Source organism: Halyomorpha halys, unplaced genomic scaffold (genome assembly GCF_000696795.3).
Source record: "Halyomorpha halys isolate HHAL.00 unplaced genomic scaffold, Hhal_1.1 Scaffold201.1, whole genome shotgun sequence".
NCBI lineage: Eukaryota > Metazoa > Arthropoda > Insecta > Hemiptera > Pentatomidae > Halyomorpha > Halyomorpha halys.
The window spans coordinates 1033241-1049024 of NW_027111296.1; the positions used below are offsets into that span (position 1 = coordinate 1033241).

The 15784-nt window shown below is 30.2% G+C and overlaps 1 protein-coding gene across 1 annotated transcript in view; it reads right to left on the reverse strand.

Moving 5' to 3' along the window:
* The window catches only part of Fkbp14 (peptidyl-prolyl cis-trans isomerase Fkb14), a 273783-nt gene that overhangs the window by 255813 nt on the left and 2186 nt on the right, over positions 1–15784 (reverse strand). The gene's annotated exons all lie outside the window — the stretch shown is intronic.

A 15784-nucleotide genomic window follows, 5' to 3' on the forward strand; every position in this document is an offset into this window, starting at 1 on the left:
CTCAACTTTATTCTTTTCAAAACCTTCCAACGTTTCGACCCTCAGGTCATTTTCAAGGATACCTTTACTTTGTTGTCATTTTCTTTTTTAAAATTCTTAAAAATGCCGGCTAATTGCCTTTGTCCCATCTATAAATTTTTCCATATAATTCTTTCTTAAATTTAAAACTTTTACTAACCACTTCTCTTCTTTCTTTCATTTACATTTGCAAACCTTAAGGAAAGAAGAGAAGTGGTTAGTAAAAGTTTTAAATTTAAGAAAGAATTATATAGAAAAATTTATACATGAGACAAAGGCAATTAGCCGGCATTCTTAAGTTTTTAAAAAAAGAAAATGACAACAAAGTAAAGGTATCCTTGAAAATGACCTGAAGGTCGAAACGTTGGAAGTTTTTGAAAAGAATGAAGTTGAGAAGAAAAGGATCAAATTTGTTTTTAAATAAACTAAACCACTCTCAAACAAGAATATATTAATAAAAATTAATCTTAATTTTTAAAGTTTTATACTCCAGTAAAACTTAATGGCTTTTTATTTACATGGTTTAATTATTTAAAAAAATAAATACATTGATTATTCGCCCTTAGCAAACCCCTTGCCTTGATCTTGTTTAAGGTCCTGCTTTTTCTCATTTTGAGATAATGAAAAAAATATATTATATATAAAAATTATTGACCGTAACTGAATACGTAATTAATTTTTAAAAAAACACACCAAAAAATATGTTTTCATTGAATACATTATCTATATTCTCTATCTGTATATGTTTGTTTAAAATTAATTATGTATTCTATATTTTCATTTACGTATTCAGTTACAGTCAATCAATTTTGTATTTAATATAGTTATATGTTAATATAATTAATTTTATATATAAATGAGAAAAGGCAGGAGGACCTTAAACAAAGTAAATGCAAGGGGTTTTTTAAGGGAGAATAATTAATGTATTTAATTATGTTTTATAAATAAACTATGGATATAAACAACCATTAAGTTATATCGGAGTATTAATCATTAAAAAATAAATAATTAATATGTAGTGAATCTTTTAAAATAATAGGAATACTCCATATACTGGATGTTCGTTCAATTTTGACATGTGTCTAAAAGTTAAATTTCTAAACGTAGCGGTGCAAGCTTCAAACTTCATGCAAGAGCAACTCAACAGTAAAACAACTAATTTCGAAGTTTCAAAACTGACCTTAATTTACCAACTAATGATACTACATCACTAGTCAAGAAAACTATCATTAACTGAACATCACAAAATAGAGGCTTCAAACTCTGGATATTTCATTCAAATGTGGAGAAAACTTTAAATATTACGATATTCCGAATGGGCATTAGTATAAAAAACAACATGGACTGTATAAAAAATAAATTATTCGATGATAAGGAATAAATTGGGATTTTAGAGATTAATTAAAACTTCCATTTAATATAAATTATTTGATATCTTTCCTCGTTTGATTTGGTCAACTCTAAAGATTATAATTTTATCCGGCTTCCACGAATAAATATATCTCTTATATTTATCAAAATATTAAGCAGGCCATAATACATTTCCTCTCTCAAATTAATTACTAATTATTAATTATATCTTCGATATTTTCCATTGTTCTGAAACTTAATAAATAAATAAAAATACAAATATCCTAATATAAACCAATGATGGTTAATTTTGATTTTTTTCATATATGATTTCTTTCTTTAGCAAGAGTATTTTAATTTTCGAAAATACATAATTGCTTTTTTATGTAATAAAATAAAATAATTTGTTATTTAATATAAAATAAAACAATCTCCTACATTTACGAAAAAACTAACTAATCCGGTATTTTACGTTTTTTTTGTAAAGTTTCTTATATCGCTCGTTTGATAGTGATAACAGCCTGATTTTTTTTTTATAAAATTGCTATTTAGTCTCATTACTTTTTTCCACTCAAAAAAAGCAAGCCACCATAGGCTTATCGACTTAGTGTGAGTGTTATTTTACCCAATTTAATTTTTTTAGTTTTCTTTGTAATATAAGCAATTATTATTTATAGAAGATGGTCGGGGAGGGGAGGTCCGGTCAGCAAAAAGAACATAAAAAAACAAAAAATGATTATTCATGCCGACGTTTTGACCTGAGTTTGAGCTGTCTGAAAAGCCAATTGGTACTGAGTGAGTTCCGGGATGTTAGTGTTAGGAGATAAGATACCTTATCTCTCGTCAAGTATCCATGAATGAATGTAACTGCTTCCTATGAATGAAACAGGTTTTTAGACTCTAGTTTACTATCCTATTTAGTATTAATGAATGATTATAATATAGGTAAGGTGTGAGTAGTTAAATATTATAAATTCTTGTAAATCATATAAATAGTATTGACTATTATAAACATGATAAAAAACAATTAAAAACTCATTTTCCTTAAAAATTAGCAGTAATTTAAATTGATTCGCAGAAAAGTGATAAATTTAATTTTAATTAAATTATGAAAATTATTTGCAAAGCCGTACTTAAAATAACTGTATAAAAATATTTTGTTTATACCAGTAGTACGTACAATTATAACTATAATTTTTTTCGAAGCTGAATATTGTTAATAATATTTTAAAAAGAAAATTAGCATATAAAATAGTTTGTGTACATTAGGCGTATTCAGGATTTTTAGCTTAACATGATGTATGGAAAAACTTATGATTAATGGAGAAATATTTCCTTCTTTTACCATGTTAAAACGATATAACATATAACATGGTTGAGAGTCTGTTAAATGGAAAATGACGTCACGCAACTGACCAGGTGAGCTCGTCACCGTTTTGTTTGTGGTTAGGTTACTTGCTCGTAATTTGTGTATTGATTGTGTTAGTGTTGTTTAAGATGTTTTAGAACTAATAAAGCAATGGATGGCAATAATAATAATGTAATGACAGTTGTCAATTAGCTCATCTTGATTCTCTTCCTCACAAGTCAAACAATAACAAAGCACTCAGGAGCCAAACTTTTACACAAGTTAGACTTTTCACTCAATTTAGGCATGTTGTAATAAATTACTTTAATGAAAACTTAAAAGTAAACAATAACATGAAGTTTTGGAAGGAAAGGTTATAAAGTAAGTTGCTCAGAAAATCCGCTAGGATCTCTCATGCATTAAACATTTGACATGACTTTAAATAGGGCTGCTCACAATCCTATAGTTATAATATTTACCAGTGTAAAACATTTTAAATTTAACACTTCATCATGAATATCCCTATTATTATACAAAATAAATAACTGAAGTGTTAACTGGTTAAGGTCAAGTGGCTACCATCACACTTCAAACTACGATTTTTTTAAAATCTCTAGTAAAACCTATAATTATTCATTACACCTTCAAATCTGATGGTCAACTTTACCGGCTAATGATAGATTTAGAGCAAATCTATGTTTAAGTAGGCAAACATACAAGGAATCTTCCGTAGTTCCAGTTGTATATGTTATCTAGCAAAGGTGTACTGTATTGTTTTGTTACTTTCCAAATACAATAAAATGAATTATATCGAAATCAACGTTTTGACAGACAACGAAGACTTCTAAGAATTAGTTACTCAGGTAATAAAGAAAAACAAAGTGTTGTATTGTCAACCAAATGATTTTTTGAAACAGGTCGCTAAGTTACCGGAGTTTTACTAAAATACACACTTTATTGTAAACAACTGTAAATTATTATATTTAACCTTTATAAATGAAAAATGGTACATTTCCATCTATCTTAGCGGGACCCTCTCTAAATAAGACCACTTTAATTTTAAACCTCCCTATTTGGAAAACTGAGTGAATGAAAAGCTCTTTAATGTGATTGATCCTTTAATATCTAATTGATATAGCTTACAGTGTATTCAAAATATATATTTAAAATGCTATTAAATTTTAATGAAATTTTGAAAATAATATATATTAGGTTGTGGAAAAAGAAATCCATGTTTTTTTCGGTAGATGGCTGTAGCAATAGATATCTCGTAAAACAACAAAATATAAATAGATACAAACAATATTAGATTTATGCTCGTTTTCAGGGTGATATTTCGTACTAAAAAAATGTATTTGCTGTTTTTTGTTTGGTCCATTGAGTTGTGAGTTACAGGGTGTTAAAGATAGAACAAAGAGAAAATTCGATACATTTTACAGTTTTTCTTAGATAAAGGCGAAAATACAAGCCAATCGGCTAAAGTCGTGAATGGTGTTTATGGTCCGAGATGGAACAGGACTAGATACCCCACAGATAAAACATATTATACTACATTGACAAACAAACTCAAAACAGGACTTAAAAAATTTTAAATACAAAATTTAACTAACATAACTCAAAACCTCATGACTACTGACAAATCCTTATAGACGGCCACTAAGAAGCTCCTTAACTTCAAAAATTTTAATCACCCTCTTCTTACTAAATCACAGACTGTGACTAAATCGGACGATGAAAAAACTCAGGAATTCGGTCAGCACCTTTTGACACACGACTTTTCGGCAACCAAAAACATTTGATCCACTCCATGTCATTCTTAATCCAACCCACATCGAATAGATTGAAGAAGAATTAAACATTCCACTCCAAATGACCCTTCCTCCTAAAGCATTTCATCCTTCAGAAATATCCAACATCGTTCAGAAGTTACCTACCCACAAAGCTCCCGGTTATGACCTAATTACATCCCATATTCTAAAAAATCTTCCTCGAAAATCCGTTCTATTCCTCACCTACATCTACAATGCTGTACTCAGATCCACTTACTTTCCTGACCCATGGAAATTATCCATAATAAAAATGATTCCCAAACCTCAGAAGCCGCCTGAATACCCATTCTACCGTCCTATCGTTTTGTTACCTATTATGGGCAAAATCCTTGTGAAACTCATCTTAAGACGCCTGTACCCAATCCTTGATTCCACCCACATAATCCCAGATCACTAGTTTGGTTTCCGAACATCCCACTCCATTATCCAGCAATGCCATCGTGTGGTTGATGTTGTCTCGTCTTCATTGGAGCGCGGAATGTACTTCTCGGGAGTCTTTCTTGATGTAGAGCAGGCTTTTGATCGAGTCTGGCACCCAGGATTGCTATACAAGATCCGTAAATTCCTACCACCTACATACTTCCTCATTATCCGTTCTTATCTCTCCGACAGATTATTTCACGTAAATTACAACGGCGCTTATTCATCCCTATTCCATCAGTCTGCTGGTGTACCTCAGGGTAGTATCCTTGGTCCTATCCTTTATACAGTTTTTACAGCTGACATCCCAACCCATCCTAACACTATCCTCATCACGTATGCCGATGACACATGTCTATTGTCAGTGAACAATGATCCTTACATTATATCCCAAACCCTCCAATCTCACATCACCATCCTTGAAGAATGGTACCAAAACTGGATGATGAATATTAATTCCTTAAATACCATCAAATCACATTTACTCTTCGTCGTAAACCCTTGACTTCTTTCCCTACAGTATCCTTTAATAATACTATACTTATTCCTGTCGAACAGATCCGTTACTTAGGACTACATCTCGACAAACGACTGACATGGAATCCTCATACTAAGGACTAAAAAAACAAGAGACTGCTCGTAGATTCCGACTATTGCAACATTTACTAGACAAACGGTCTAAATTGCCAATCTGTTACAAAAGACTGATCTACATGACTATTATAAGGCCTATCTGGACATACGGAGTTGAGCTTTGGGGCTCCACTAAACCATTAAATTCCTCCGGAATCCAATCCTTACAGTCCAAAATCCTTCTTAAAATCCTTAATGCTCCTTACTTTGTCACAAATCAAGTCATCCATCAGGACCTCAATGTTCCATATGTTGCCGATTTGGCCAGAACCAGATACCGTTCCTTCCATAATAAACTTCTCAATCACCCAAATCCACTTGTTTCTAACCTGGCTTCTCCTTCATTACATAATAATCCTACTAGGCGTCTGAAAAGAAGATGGCCTCGAGATCTTCTCCTCTAGAAATGTTATTGGAGTTCTATCAGTAGGTAGATTCTCCACATGTTTGTATCATGTCACTATTTCACCTACTGCAAATTTACTTGTTGTATATATGTGTATACAGTTGTAAATAACAATAAATAAATTATTTTAAAAAAAAATATTTTTTTTTCCATTAGACGACAATTATTTATTTTGTTATTAATTTTACTTTTATCTTTTATTAAGAATTATTATTTTTATTTTATCTTTTTTTTTTATATCCTAGTATATAGTTAGGGGTGTATTTTTTTATTAGAATATACCTCCATAATCAATTATTAAAAAAAAAAAATGTAGATCTTACATTATCCATGAAAGGCCCACCAGACTGGTATTAAATAAAAAACAAAACAAATATCATATATATCCTATATACAATTAAGTATTACATAGAAAACAAAAATTACATAATTGAAAAAAAAAAAGTAGAACATTTATTTGAAATCTCATGGGACAGAATAAGTCCTAATAAAACAGCAGCTGATTACCAAGTGTTAGCCTGAACGTCGTGCCAGATGAGTGCCAATGTGTCCGTTGGCACATTTGACGTCAGACGCGCATTAAAGTACCCGTGGGCATAGGGCTGGAGACTCCAGCCTTACAAGGCCGGGTTACTTTAGCACAGAGCGACTTCCAAGCTTTCAGAACACTAACAGTATCGGGTGGTGTAAAAGAAAAAGAAAACGAGACAAAGCCATTTTCATCCATCAATAGAACGTCACTCTGCAATGAAAACTGGTTCGTCATCGAATGACTGCTTTTCTTCCCAGGAAAAATGAATATTCAAACTTAAAAAATCTAGAAAGTATCTAATATATATATATATTGCACTTTTTTTTTACAATATTATGCATCAAATTTAGACAAAACCCAATCTAAAAAAAATGTATAAAGAAGTATTTGTAGTACATTACTGTAGTACATTGTATAAAGAAGTACATTGGAACACCGCTAGATCGCGCCGCTGGAAGTCAGGCACTACGACAATTTCTTTATTCACATTTTATATTTTGGTTTTATTTTGAATAAAATATGTTTTTATTTGTTTGCGGTTTAAAGAAGTTTATCAAAGCTGATTATTATTTATATAAATTGGTTAACCTTTAAAAAAATAAATACTATAAAAACGCGTGTTCTAGTAAATCAAATATTATGATAATCCATTCTTGTGCGAATTTGCGGGTATTTTTCACCATAGCGGGTAATCATCGGGTATTTGGGAAAAATGTTTACACATTATATAAAGGTGGCTAGTGCAGCGTCGCGCTTGTCTTGAGGTTATATACAGGTGGCTAGTTCAGTGCCACACCAGTCCTTAAACTAGTTTTAAAAACTGTTTTTATTACAAACAAGTTATTAGTCTTCCTTAGATATTGAATTTTAGGTATAGTGAATTTCTTTTTTGGGGTCTGGGATTGATTTATTTTTGAGGCTATAAATTGGATCGATATAAATTTTGGGTCTTGGGCCGATTTGAAGCAGGAAGTATAAATTAAGAGCATCTAGAAAGAGTTAACATCCACATCATCATTCCCCCCACCTATTATATCTACAATTTTTCATAGCCCAGTCCTCCAAAATTAATTAACCCTTTTAACCATAAATGTTTTATTTCGGCCATCCCCTACACCACTTGTAACTTATTCAATAGAATTTTATTTTGTTTCAATCATGTTTTATTTTTCAATTATACAGTCCATTTAAAATTCAACCAGCTATTTGAAAGTGAATGTGTGCCTAGCATTGAGTTGAAGGCATGCTTTAAACAACCTCCTTGCACAACCGTTGTTTTAAAAAGAGCACATACCTTACAAAGGACTTTTTACCTCTTTAACTCTTTACCATTTGTTCACATTATTATTAAAGATAAATATAAAAATGTATCTGTTTGATTTATATTTCTGGAAAAAAAAAACACCAATCATTTTCGTCCAGTAATCCTATGACTTGTTACGAAATCATCTCAAAAGTCGATAATTCATTTTGTTCTTTTTATTTTTAGATAGAAAATGATAACGAGTTTATTTTAGCTTCTAAAAATAAACCTGTGGAAACTTAAAGTGTTCATTTCAGTTCTGAATATTTCACAAATCTTAAAGCCGTTTACTGCTCAGTGCAAAGCATTAATTAAGTAATATTAAAAGCAGTCCTCAGAAACAAAATTATATTACATATAACATAATAACCAACAAATTTCAATGTATACCAAGTCACATAGGTTGTCTGAGAACGAGGCTGCTGACAGCTACAGACGTAAGTTCAGATGTACAAGAGCATTTTAAGGTCCCAACGGCCCCTGATCTATTAAAATGCTTAAAGAAGCGGAAAAGGAATGACAAGATCGTTAAGACTGAGAATTTTAAATAAAAGTATGAGATGATTGTTACGTCCAGGCAGCTTTTGCCCGAACCTGTGACTGGACCGGCAAGATGTCACAATATTACGGCTAACTGTACAGGAATATCTTAACCTCATGAAAATCAAACAATATCTAAATTGTAAATTATCCAAAGCTCTTCTTCTTTTCTGAAATAAATACCAAAATGAAGATGGTCCGAATGTGTTAAGTATAACCCATATATATTAAAAAGAAACTAGTAGGCGCCATCGTTTCGCCCCATTTTGCAGGGCTACATCAAGGCTAAAAAAGGTATAAATAACTAAAATAATTTAAAGTAATAGGAGATTAGATAACATGAACTTTAAGTTTTTTCTTGACTTTTATATTGTTCAAGAAAAAACAAAATAGATGAGGAAATAAAAGCGCGGTTGAAGAAGGGAAGTGCTTGTTATTTTTCAATTTAGAAACTGCTTAGCTCGCCCCTTCTATCCAAAAGCTTAGAAATTAGAATTTACAAAACTACTATCCTTCCCACTGTTCTTTATGGATGTCTGACGTGTCCTCTTACACTAAGGGGTGAACAGCACATTAAGGGTTTGAAAAATAAAGTATTACGTAAATTATTTGGAAGGAAAAAGAATGAACTGATAGGAGAATCAAGAAGACTACACAACACTGAATTGAGGAAACTACACCCGGTAAATATAATTCAAGTATAGAACTACGGCTTGAACTAGTACAAGAGCTCAAGAGGAGAAAAAAGGTAGTTATTTCACCCACATTTTTGATTACTTAATTGAAAATTAGGTATAATTACTAGTCAAAATTGATGAGTCTGCCAAGTATAGGTAGAGGGAATAAAAATGGCTGCTGTTTCAAAACGTTGAAAATAATTAATTTTTTATTCGGAGCTCTATATCTTTACAACTGCATCTATTTTATTCTGTTCTGCCTATTTATATTTCTCTGATAACTACTTTTTTATTTGTTATTATTTCGGTTTTCATATTGTTTAACAATTTTCGTAATTCTTATTTATTTATATTTTTCACATTATATCTTATTTTTAGTTTCTATAATTTTCGTACTCTATTATTATATAAACTTTTACATATTTTAAATCCTTTTAGCCACACCTTTCTTAGCTTTTATTTCTTTATAGTTATATATTCTCTCTATATTGGTACATTATTTGTAATCATTTTTAGCTCTGATGAATCACTAAAATATTGGGCGAAACGTTGGTAGTTTTTTTAGTTTAGATAAAAAATCGTGAAGTCGTTTCCCACAAAAAAAAAAAAAAAGAACAAAGATATCTACAATAGTAACGTTTTATGATGATCATTTTTTTACAAGTATATAAAAGAATAGCCAATAGCATGACGACTAAATACTAGTGAAAGTTTCAAATGTTTATCGAAAAAGTAGCAAAAGAAAAATATGATGTACCATTTTCTTTTTTAACGGAAAAATAAAGAAAATAAATTGCCCGATAACAGCAATGATTGTTTTAGGGGCACGAAGCCACTTTCTCTCTAAACGTTTTAGGTTATCAGAAATCGTTTAGAAAGTGAGGTTAGGTCTAAGATATTCGGTCAAAAAAGAATTTTTTTCCAAAAGAATAATTTTTTTCGTTTTGAATCTTCAAATAAAGTGAAAAAGTAACATTTAATATTGCTTGAAATATTTTAGGCATTGAAAAAAAGGAAGAACAACATTTTCAGTTTTATCATACTTATATATGATTATAGTAAGAGTGGCTAGCTCAATGGTAAGGCAATGGGATACTAGCTCCCAGGACCCGGGTCGAATCGCCTTGTGACAAATAATTATTTATTCTGTTACTTTAGCCGTGGTACAACCCAACTGTGGGTTCTGGAGCACTCTTGGGGTTCACCAAGCCACATAAAAAGGGAATCGAACGTGATTCTGACCAAATCACCTCCTGACACATCCGTTGGTCTAGTAACAGTACTAGTAGTTATAGTATAAACATCTATTGGACATTGCCAAAATAACATATCCTAATGATAAATATAAATGAAATAGGACTTAGTTACACTTATGGCTAATTATTAATTATTAAGGCGCTATGTAGGCTGCTACGAATAATAAGTTGAAACAGTAGAATATGAATATGAATTAATTTCTACCGATAAAACTAATCATTCAATTAACAAAATACAACTGAATACTTTTTTCATAGTTAGAAGGAGCTGGTAAGGATTGTGGTTAGGAAAAACAATTAAGACATAGTGTTAACTAATTATAAATCACCAACGTTTTTATAAACTTCATCAGGGCTATAATAAAAAAGATACTGAAAAGAAAAGTTACATGTAAATAAAAGGGATATAAAAATAGAAGTATAAAAGAGATATAAAGATAACATTATACAGATCATAGCCCTCGAAGAATGGTATCGTAATTGGAGGTTTAAAATAAATTCCAACAAATCCCATTAAATCACCTTTACCCTTCGTAAACCTGCCGACTACCCTACAGTGTACTTTAATAATGTTGCTCTTACCCCTGTCGAACAGATCCGCTACCTTAGACTACATCTGGACAAACGACTAACTTGGAATCCTCACACAAGACTGAAAAGACTAACTTGGAATCCTCACACAAGACTGAAAAGACAGGAAATTGCACGTAGATTCCGACTATTACAGCACTTACTAGACCCGTTCGTCCGGTTACTAGACCGTAGTCAAAGCCTCCAATTTACTAAAAAACACTGATCTACATGACAATAATAAGACCAATCTGGACATACGGAATTGAGCTTTGGGGCTCCATTTCGTATTCTATCCTTACAATCCAAAATGCTTCGTAAAATCTTCAAAGCTCCTTACTTTGTCAAAAATAAAATCATCCATGAAGAGCTTAATGTTCTCTAGTCCGGATCAGATACCTATCCTTCCATTATAAACTCCCTAACCACTCAAACCCATTAGTTTCTAACCTTGCTTCCTCTTTCATTCCAGACAACCCTCCGAGGTGGCTGAAAAGAAGATTGGCTATAATGAAAAGGCGATATAAAGTCTATACCTTATATTGTAAAAATGTTTTTAGAGTGCTACCAATGGGTAGTTTCTCTACGTCCTTGTACTATACCATTATGATATTATTTACTCTAAACTGAACAATACATTGTATAATTACCTAAAATTTCAAAACCTTCCTCTTTCTGTTACATTATATTTATTATTTAAAAGGAAAATAGTCCGGGCACGATCAAAATAACTCAAATAGAAAATAAACTGTTTATTATGAGCTAACTTTTCGCTCCATGTTGCAGGGCTTCTTTGGGGCTAATAAAGTTACAAACAACTAAAATTAAGTAACAGAGTTAGAAAGTAATATGACTTGAAATGAAGCTAAACTATGTTGTGGTTAAAAATATGTAAAATATTTGGCAATTTATATACAAATTAACAAATAAAATAAAACAAGATCTACAGTGTGAAAAGTAAATATAAATGTGAAAAATGCAAAACATTATCAAACCAAAATAGTATTCCTTCCTTTTTTGTTTCCGTTCTTTAGTGTGTAGTAGTATTTTTCTTTTTCTGTTTTATATACTTTCTATCTGTTATTATTTCATTCTATGTCCTTTTTCATTATATGTCTAATATATTTTTGTATTTCCTGTTTATTATAACTTTTCACTGTACATCTTATTTTATTTTATTTTATTTTCTTCATTTTTTTTTCATATTTTACAAAATTTTTAACCACACCATAATTTATTTTAATTTCATGATATCTTATTTGCTTACTGTGTTTATTAATTTTAGTTGTTTGTACCTACTTTAACCCTGATGAAACCCCGCATAGTGGAGCGAAACTGAGTTATTTTGACAGCACCTGGATCGACCTTATATTAGTTACGCAAATTCAACCGAAGATTTTCCAATATATCTATAATTTTAACAGTAGATTTTGCGTTCTAGTCTGATTCTAGCTTTACCTCTTAGTTCCTAAAAACATTTGGAATAAATTTTATTTTATTTTTCGAGATACCTTTTCTATTGAAAATTGAATCCTGAAAGTTGCCTGTCATTTGAGAATAACACAGGCCAGTTGATATAAAATTAATAAACTGATTAAAACTTCATAGCTATTTTATTGAAATAGGAAATAGTTTAATTTTAGGCAACTTAAAGAAACCACAGAATGTCGAAGGAATGTTACTCCAGGTATGGGAAATCCAATAGACGAAATTCCTGCTCAATGCGAACCGATATTCTCAAGATAAATGCCTCTCATATTTCAGTATCTCTCTTAGAATATATATATAGTTAGTAATTTTTATTTCTTAATCTTACTTTTTATAAAAATTCTATTCATATTATTATTTTATAAATATTTATTTTTATCAATTAAAACAGAGTACAGTGTTTTATATGATAGAATAATAATCTTTACTTAAATATAAGAAGATGATCAGGGTTACGGTCATAAAAAGAACAAATAGTTAATAACTATTTTAATGTCCGACGTTTCGCCCCACTGTGCAGGGCTTCATCAGGGCTGTTCAAAGCGAAAGGTTGAAAGATTTGCTGTTCTGCTTTAAACAGCCCTGCAAAGTGTCGGACATTAAATAGTTATAAACTATTCGTTCTTTTTTTGACCGCAACCTTGACCATCTTCTTATATTTAAATTTTTACAGTCAACTGTATATACATATATAAATAATCTTAACTGATTAATGAGTAAATAGTGTGTTAATTTTGTCTTAAACCTTTTTAAACTCTTAAAAAGGTAAATGATAATAATAACCTCTTATTTAATTAAAAAGTAAAATATATAAATAATAATAAAGCAATGGGAAAAAAACTAGAAGAACCGAGGAACAAGTGAAGTGGAGGAAAGATGATGTGACGAATCTGTTGAAGATTTTATTATCTCATAAAGGTTCAAGGTGACAAAACAAATTTCTAAGAAAATCCACTGGGAACACCACTGCTTTTAACATATAAATACTATACTTATACCTATACTTATAAGATTTAGCATGTTAAAAATTTTCAAATTCAACACAACGTGAATACCCATATTATAATTTGATTAAAATATGTACCGTCTTTTGATTCAAACACCACCTTTTCAGGAAAATCTAAGAAAGACTTGGATTCCTATACAAAATGAGAACAAAATTGAAAGAAAATCTGGAATGGTAAAGGATTCTGGGATCAAAACTGTCTGGTTCACGATGAATGGTCCATTCCTAAATTAATTTGCGGAACACTGGAAGGGGACCACTTTTATACAGGTTGGACCCCGAAAAAACCCGAACCCACAGGACTCCTGCTACAGTAACAAAATAAATAATTATTTGTCATATCCGGATTCAAACTCACTGAACTACAGCACTCCCTAAATTTCAATAATATTGTATTATTTTCCTTAATTTTTTGTATTAAAGTTATATTTAAAAAAAATAAACGGGATATTACTAAAATTTTAACCTTTTATATACATGTATGTATGTACTCATGGTAATCTCCATGGTTCTTTTGGTATGTATATTCCGGATGAGTGAATAATACCCGAAGTATTATTAGGGTGTGGGCGAAAAGTGCAAGGTCCGCCACACCCAACAGATTGGAATAAAAAAAAATCCGGCAAAAGGATATTAATTTTAGTGAAAGATATAAAACAGGCTCGTTTCGAAATTTTATTATAAAATGAAACGATTATTACTTGAAAATATTATTCATTTAATAACATATTAACAATAATTTAAATTATACATATATTTTTGTTCAATGATTAGGTAATAATATGCTTACCATAATAATTAAGATAAGCAAATATATAAACACGTCAAAGATGAATAGATAAACAATATTCAGAACTAAATGTTATTATATTTTGACATTCCTTATATGTACATAAATGAATCTCTACTTTGTTAGCAAGTACTCCCCAATTAAGGGTACCCACTTTATGAGATTTCCAAACCCACAAGGTTGACTCACAGCTACAGTAACAGAATAAATAATTTATATACAATCTTTACACTTTCTTGGGACTGGTTATTATTGTTTATAAATATAAATTTTATCCAATTTTAGTCTCAAAACAATTTATACTTCTTTTCGACAAATTGACGTTTCGGCAAATTCTTCCATCCTTAAGAACAATCTATCACAAACATATTTTATTATACACATAATTTTTTTAAATTAAAAAAAAATAACAATATTATTAATACAATTTTAGAACTACATCAATTTTAAAAAAACTTTATACAGGCTAATCATTAATTCCAGTCCACAATGACCCTATGAGACATTAAAACATTAGTGGATCTGGATTTTCTTTTTAGGAAGTCAGGTAAATCAATTTCAATAATTTTTTTTAAGGTGAAAAACTTCCAAAATTTGAATACATCTTATTATTGTTGCACGACGTTTCAGGGTAACTTTAATAACCTAACTAATTGTAAAACACTTTTTTTTCAACCATGTAAATAATGACATAATTTTAACACTGAAATTAAAAGTTATTGACAAAAAATTAGGTTGATTAACAGTACATGATAATGAGACAGTAGTCCCAAAACGTTGTGCAACAATAATGATAATATTGAATAAATTATACTCAATTTTTTAAAAGTTTTTAACCTTAAAAAAATTTATTGAAACATTAGTTTAGATTAGACATAAGCTAAGGTTTGCTTATCAATAAAATGAAATGATGCCCTAATGTTTTAATGTCTAATAGGGTAATTGAGGACTGAAATTAATAACCTGGACAGGATAACCTCCATAAAGTTTTTTAAAATTGGTGTGGTTCTAAAATTCTATTTAAGGTATGATAATTTATTTATAATATTTTTATTTGTTTAAAATTGCTAAGAATCATGTGTATAATAAAAGCTATTTGTGAAAGATTGTCCACGAAGATGTCCATGAATTGGCCGAAACGTCAATTTGTTGAAAAGAAGTATAAATTGTTTTGAGATGAAAATTATATAAAATGTATTTTATTTAAACAAGAATAAATAATTATCTGCTACAGCCGTGTTTGAATCTGTGTCCTTGGAGTTAGCACAGTGCCTTACCACTGATTAATACCACTCTCATATACATTTATATGTATATAAATAATGAAAGACATATTTTGTTAACAGGACTTAACCGTATGGTCTATTCCAGAGATGTGTACTTATGAATTATCTAGAGTTTGTAATCAAATAAAACGTTTATTTTATGTTTATACGTCTCAAAAGATTAACATAGGATTAATAAGTTTGCAATATATTGAAAGACAGGTTCGAAATATACTTAATGATTAAAACAACTCGTATATGATTATGTTTTTCTTATTTAAAATGGCTGAGGTAAATATTGCTATTAATATTCAAATCATATTATCTCAGTTCTACCAATATGTAAGTATATA